Here is a 7,510-nt window from a genome sequence, read left to right on the forward strand (position 1 = left end):
AGGATCATTATCATTTGCCATTCTCTTTTTTTCAGATGGAGTCTCACTCTGTCGCCCAGGCTGGAGAGCAATGGCACAATCTCGGCTCACTGCAGCCTCTGCCTCCCGGATTCAAGTGATTCTCCTGTCTCAGCCTCCCGAGTAGCTGGGATTACAGGCACCTGCCACCATGCCTGGCTAATTTTTATATTTTTAGTAAAGATGGGGTTTCACCATGTTGGCCAGACTGGTCTTAAACTCCTGATCTTGTGATCCACCCGCCTCAGCCTCCCAAAGTGCTGGGATTACAGGCATGAGCCACCGTGCCTGGCCTTATTTGCCATTCTTGAGCATTAAGTCAAACCTTGCAAAGTTGGGCACTAGTTGTCACTGAGACTTTAGAGAAATCCACTTTATCCTGGAATGACTCTTCTTGGAGTATTGAGGGATGCACCTCAGTTTGGAGGCACTTGGTCTAAAAAGAGCTTCATTTGCATAAAATACATTTTTGATCGTTTTGTTTGCTAGGGACTCAATTGAGCCTCAGCAATTTCATGAGGTAGAGTGGATAGAAAATAAAAAGGAGTATTCCTTTCTTCCCCAACCTTCTTTTCCTCACCACAACCTTCACCATTATGGTGTTACTTCATTATTTTATAAAGTTCTAGGAAGTGATTGTGTGGATAAATTGTCTCCATTGTTTGTATTTGGGGAAATCGATCAAAATTTGAGAAAATTCTGAAAGTTTTGTTTTTTTTTTTTTTGTTTTTTTTTCCCCATAATGTCCAATACATAAATCAGTCACTCTCCACATAAGCAGCTGAGTGCAAGTGGAGTTTTACTGAAGAGTACACCATTGCTCTTAGCTATTTTTTCTCTTCATGCAATCCCCTTTTGCCCCTGTTTTCCTATGCGCAGAAACCAGAAGGTGCTGAAGACATTTGGTTTTCTCTTAAACCTGAAGGAGTTTTCAGCTGTCTTTGGGGCCTGAGCGGCAGGAAGAGTCTGACAGTAGAAAGGTAATATGGGCTGGGTGTGGTGGCTCACGCCTGTAATCCCAGCACTTTGGAAGGCCAAGGCGAGTGGATCATGAGGTCAGGAATTCGAGACTATCCTGGCCAACATGGTGAAACCCCATCTCTACTAAAAAAATACAAAAATCAGCTAGACGTGGTCGTGCACACCTGTAGTCCCAGCTACTCAGGAGGCTGAGGTAGGAGAATGAATCACTTGAACCTGGGAGGCAGAGGTTGCAGTGAGCCGAGATCCTGCCATTGCACTCCAGCCTGGGCAATAGAGAGAGACTCTTGTCTCAAAAAAAAAAAAGGTAGTATGTAGTGTGATTTTGTTTTTGTTGCTTTCAGGGGTGAACAGGTGGTATATTTTTTATTACCGGATTTGAATCCAGCTGATCCTCTTTTATATACTTGATTATACTGCAGTGGCCAGCAGGAAAACAATGTACAAACATTTTTTAAAAAATGCATTTAAAATGAAGGGCATTCTGCTGCTTTTTTTTTTAATGGCAAAGTAAATCTCAATGTCTCTTTCAAGTCTGAATTTAGGCAACTACATTTATTAGAATTTTAAAAATCGTATCCTTTAGCATGTTGTTTATTTGGTTTTTACATAAATGTTTACTACTCTTAATGTTTTCCTAATGTGGTCTCATTTTGTAATGTAAATTTTTATTAAATGCCATACACATATTTTCATTCTTCTACTAAAACATGTATTGTGTGCACTTACTAAATTTTAAAACATTAAAAATTATTTCAAAATAGCCACTGTCTCGGTTTCTAAACCACTTCTGGGTAACTTGGGGCTGGAATATTGAAGTCTTTTTAGAATGATTCTTGTGCTGACCATCAAAGCTTTACAGACATCAAGTCATGTTTCTTCACGCATACATTCATTCATTCATTGAGTCAACAAACACCTATTGAGCATCTGCTGCGTGCCTGCCAAGAAACACCCCAGTGGTTGTGATACATAGGTGATTAAACACACTGTCTTCAAGAAGTTTTTAAGCTAGTGAGAAGGACAACCTTTTGAACAGTTACAATAAAATATAATGAGGACTAAAAAATAAGGCCGGGGCTGAGCACAGTGGCTGACGCCTGTAATCCCAATACTTTGGGAGGCCAAGGCAGGTGTATCACTTGAGGCCAGGAGTTCAAGACAAGCCTGGCCAACATGGCAAAACCCAGTCTATATTAAAATACAAAAATTAGCCAGCGTGGTGGCACATGCGTATAATCCCAGCTACTTGGGAAGCTGAAGCAGGAGAATTGCTTGAACCCGGGAGGCAGAGGTTGCAGTGAGCCAAGATCATGCACTGCACTCTAGCCTGGATAACAGAGCAAGACCCTGTCTCAAAAAAAAAAAAAAAAAATGCATGCATAGTGCTAGGGAGAAAATCATCAAACTATTTCATAGAGAAGATAATTAACTAAAACATGAGAGATACATAGGAACTTGCCAAGACGCCACAAAAGGAAAAAACACAACAGGCCAAGTGCACAGTAAGTACAACGGTATGGAGAAATGGTGAGCCCAGGGATCAGAGTAAGGTAGAAGAATGAAAGTGATGAATGAGAGGTGGCTAGGTGCGGTGGCTCACATCTGTAATCCCATCACTTCAGGAGGCCGAGGCAGGTGGATCACTTGAGGTCAGGAGTTCGAGACCAGCCTGGCCAACATGGTAAAACTCCATCTCTACTAAAAATACAAAATTTTGCTGGGCGTGGAGGCAGACAGCTGTAATCCCAGCTACTCGGGAGACTGAGGCAGGAGAATCGCTTGAACCCAAGAAGTGGAGGTTGCAATGAGCTGAGATCGCCCCACAGCACTCCAGCCTGGGCGGCAGAGGGAGACTTCATCTCAGAAAAAAAAAAAGTGATGAGAGGTGCAACAAGAAAGATGAAAAGTTTCTCAGATGCCTTGCTAAAATTTGGCCAGGGAGCGGGGCAGGGGTTGTCCAAAAAGGAAAAGAGTAATTGAATCTCTTGAAACAGAAGAAGGTCACAAACAAATCTGTTTTGGAAAGATTGTCCTGGCAAAGAACATTTGTTGATGCTAGAATATTCCGATATCTTGTGTATGTATGCATACATGCACTCACACGTGAAGACATGATGCCAACAATTGAAATGGACTCTGGTTAACTGAAGCAGAAAAGGAGTTTATTGGATGGGCATGAGGAGCCAGGTTTGGAACATGAACAGGAACCAAGGCGATGCAAGCTGCAGGAGACCAGCCAAGCTGGAATCAGTGCTACCACTTCAAAGACTGATTTCTCAACTGTCTTTCCTTCTTTGCCCCATTTGCTTGAAGTCCCACATATCAAGATTCAGTTGAGTGAATCTAAGTCAAGTGCCCAGGCTGTAATTTGCAGGGAATGGAACAAGGGAATTACGATCTTTACACTCCCGTGGTCCCATCAAAGTCATCCAGTTAGGGATTTCTCCCAGATTGGAAGGGCATGCTGAGAAGCAGAAAGAGAAAAATTAATCCACTGTAATGAACATTCATGAAATCTTTAAAATTTGGATGTGAGCAATGTGTGAGGAGACCACCCAAACCAGCAGTGCTTCTGAGTATGAAACAAAAGATGATTTAAGGAAGGGCATAGTTACAAGAAGTCAACCTTTCTTAATAAGTGTAGGTTAGGCCAGGCACAGTGGCTCACACCTGTAATCCCAGCACTTTGAGAGGCCGAAGGGGGTGGATTACAAGGTCAAGAGATCGAGACCATCCAGGCTAACATGGCAAAACCCATCTCTACTAAAAATACGAAAATTAGTTGGGCATGGTGGCATGCACCTGTAGTCCCAGCTACTTGGGAGGCTGAGGCAGGAGAACTGCTTGAACCCTGGAGGTGATGACTGCAGTCAGCCGAGATCATGCCACTGCACTCCAGCCTGGTGACAGAGCAAGACTCCATCTCAAAAAAATAAAATAGGCCGGACGCGGTGGCTCACGCCTATAATCCCAGCACTTTGGGAGGCCGAGGCGGGTGGATCACAAGGTCAAGAAATCAAGACCATCCTGGTCAACAAGGTGAAACCCCGTCTCTACTAAAAATACAAAAATTAATTGGGCATGGTGGTGCGCGTCTGTAGTCCCAGCTACTCGGGAGGCTGAGGCAGGAGAATTGCTTGAACCCAGAAGGCAGAGGTTGCAGTGAGCCGAGATTGTGCCATTGCACTCCAGTCTGGGTAACAACAGTGAAACTCCGTCTCAAAAAAAAAAAATAAAATAAAAAAGTGTAGGTGAAGTGCTGAACAAACAGCCCCCAAGTCTCAGTGGCCTCATAAGCTCATCTCTCAAAGTTTAAAGCAGCGGGTAGGGTGGAGTTGGGGAGGGTCCTCCATTCAGTCATCCAGGGACCCAACTTCCATCCATGTCATGACTCTGCTGTCCTCTAAATCTTCATTCACTCAGCTGATAGGGAAGGGAAAAAGACTGCCCTCTTCCACTTGTGTTCCATTGGCAAGAATTCAATAATGTGGCCTCATCTTACTGCAAGGGAGGCTGGGAAAAGTGCCCTGGAGAAAGGCTGTCATGGATATTGGTAAGCATTAGCTGTCTCCACTTCAGCTCCCTTCCAGTGAACCTTTTCTTCATGAAAATAGGTTTACAATCATGTGCCTGATCTCTCAGTAATAACTCCCCAGAGAGGTGAGGATTTGAAAGCCTGATCCAGAAGAATCACTAATGAGTTCTGTGGATGACTGGCAAACTATGCTATAGGAATGGGGAGTGCCTCCTTTGGGCAACGTATTTTTACCTCTCAGTTGCATTTTTATCAAGACTAAAGGTCACCCTGTTCTACCCCTGGGGATGTTCAATTCCAAAAGTTTTCCACTAATTGTTTTGTAAAACCTTGGGACTAGGAGTTGTAAGAACTTAATTTGAATTCACTCCACTACTTTGTAGCTATATGAACTCGAGCCAGTCTTTTAATCTTGCTAAACCTCAATTTTCCACCCTACTTCCCTACACTACTATCTGCCTACCTCACAGTTACTGTGAGAATAAAATGAGACATATTTGAAATTTTCTGCAAACTCTAAAGCATAATGTAGCCAGAATATATTATAATAACTGTAATTTATAAGTTCTAAATCTCTTTCAAGCTTCAAGTGGTTTTAGTATTTGGAGACATGATGATCAAGTACTTAAGTACATAAGAACAAAAATGTTCCTATCTCATCAGAACCATGGTTCATGAAGCCCAATATTGTCATTGGCAGAGAAACCCAAGGGTATGCAGAAGGCTGTGACTATTGTCCTTGATGTCAACTTCAAAGGCTAGCGACAAAACCCAACATGTTCTAATCCCGTTTGGTAATCAATTACGACATTATCCTCTATGATTTATTTTAGTCTTTCAAAAGGTGTATTTGTATTATCAACTTGTGCCCTCTTATTCAGCTTTTGGAGTGAAGCTTTATCTTTTAATTTCTAAGCTTACTCTGTTAGCTTCTTTCAGATTGCAAGGGAAAAGAACAGAGGGATTTATTGTAAGCGTTTATGAAGAAGGAAGGAAATCCAGGCATTTGTCTCAGCGGTAGCATTTGTAGGTGTGGTAAGCCTGAATACAGTTTTTTTTTCTCTTTCAGAATATAACAATAAAATACTAATAGCCACTGAGCACTTACCTGATGGCAGGGACTACCCTAAGCACTTTATGTAAATATCATATAACTGGACTGCACATTGGGAGGCAGGCTCCATCATTTCCACATGTGCAAAATGAGAATCAGAGAGGCTAAGGAACTTGCCCAAGGTCTCAGAGCTGGTCTAACCCTGGAAGGTGTGTTCTTAACTACTTGCTGTATTGGCTTCATAGGTCATCCATCAAAAGTATTTCTCAGGGTCATGGGCATGCTGGCTAACGCCTGTAATCCTAGCATTTTGGGAGGCTGAAGCAGGCAGATCACCTGAGGTCAGGAGTTTGAGACCAGCCAAGCTAACATGGTGAAACCACGTCTCTACTAAAAATACAAAAATTAGCCGGGTGTGGTGGTACATGTCTGTAATTCCAGCTACTTAGGAGGCTGAGGCAAGAGAATTACTTGAACCCAGGAGGTGGAGGTTGCAGTGAGCTGAGATTTCACCACCGTAATCCAGCCTGGGTGACAGAGTGAGACGCTGTCTCAACAACAACAAAAGTATTTCTCACGCCAGGTGCAGTGAGTCACACCTGTAATCCCAGCACTTTGGGAAGCCAAGGCAGGTGTAATGCTTGAGCCCAGGAGTTCAAGGCTGCAGTGAGCCAGGTGACAGAGCAACACCCTATCTTAAAAAAAAGTTATCTCAGTGTGGTGCTGCTACCAAATGCTGACTTGGCATTTAATTCTCAGCTTCTGTTGCTGCCCTCTGGGGGTGTCTTAATTAAAAGTGTCCTGAGAGGGAATATGATTGAGTTTGCTCACCAGTAGTCAGTATAGATAACCCCCAAACCTCATATTGGATAGGGTTCTCAGGATAAGCCACTTCATCCCTTAAACCCGGCCCACATGACTGTCTTGGGCAGGTACCTGGCCCTATTGGTTTTGACAGGATAATAAGATCACATCACACGAAGAAAGGTCTGTGGGCATGGCAGGCATCTGAAAGTTTTTGGACTATCCAGTCTTACTTAAAATGCAGAATGTTCTCTGACTTTGAGGATTCCCCCTCTGCTCTTGCCTTTTCAGACTGAAGAGTCCTTATTCTTTCTCTGACATTGTTTCTGGTCTTCTCTAGTTCTATTATGAATTAATTGATGCTTATAAATCAGAATCATATATATCTTTTTTTCCAGTCTAAATGCATCAAGGTTTCAAGAAGACAGGATAATTTCTTTTGTTTCTAGTATCTTTGTGTTGAAGCCTCTCAGAACACGGTCTAATTTCTTTTACAGGGATTAACAACAGTCCATGATGGTACAGTGGATCTTTCTAGAGTCATCTACAGACATTTCCCTTGAAAAGCCCTAGGCGAGAACCACACTCAATGGTCAGAATGTGGTACAAAGTACTCTAATGCCCTCATGCCATTGCTCATGCTGTTCTTCTCTACTTGAAATGTTTTCTGCTAGCCCATGCTTTTGGTATGGCATTATGATAAACCGGTTAAAAGTATGGGTTCTGGGGTCAAATAATTACAGATTTAAATTCCAGCTCTGCTTGGGCAAGTTTCTTAACCCCTGTGAGCCTTAGTCTCTTTACCTGTTAAGTGGGGATGATCATACTTATCTCCCAGAGATCATCACTCAGTTAGAGAATGCACATCAAGTGGTCATTGCAATGACTGACAAAGAGTAAATGCTCAGTAAATGGAAGTTCTCCCTAATATTTCAGGCCCAGCTTGGATGCCTCTGCCTTTCCTTTTTCCTTCCTCTCCCTTATACAAGATCCCCTATTCCCCCATGGCACTGGTTAATTTTTCATCTGGCTACTAATATTTCAGGCCCAGCTTGGATGCCTCTGCCTTTCCTTTTTCCTTCCTCTCCCTTATACAAGATCCCCTATTCCCCCAT

Source organism: Callithrix jacchus, chromosome 9, assembly GCF_049354715.1.
Source record: "Callithrix jacchus isolate 240 chromosome 9, calJac240_pri, whole genome shotgun sequence".
Taxonomy (NCBI): Eukaryota; Metazoa; Chordata; class Mammalia; order Primates; family Cebidae; genus Callithrix; species Callithrix jacchus.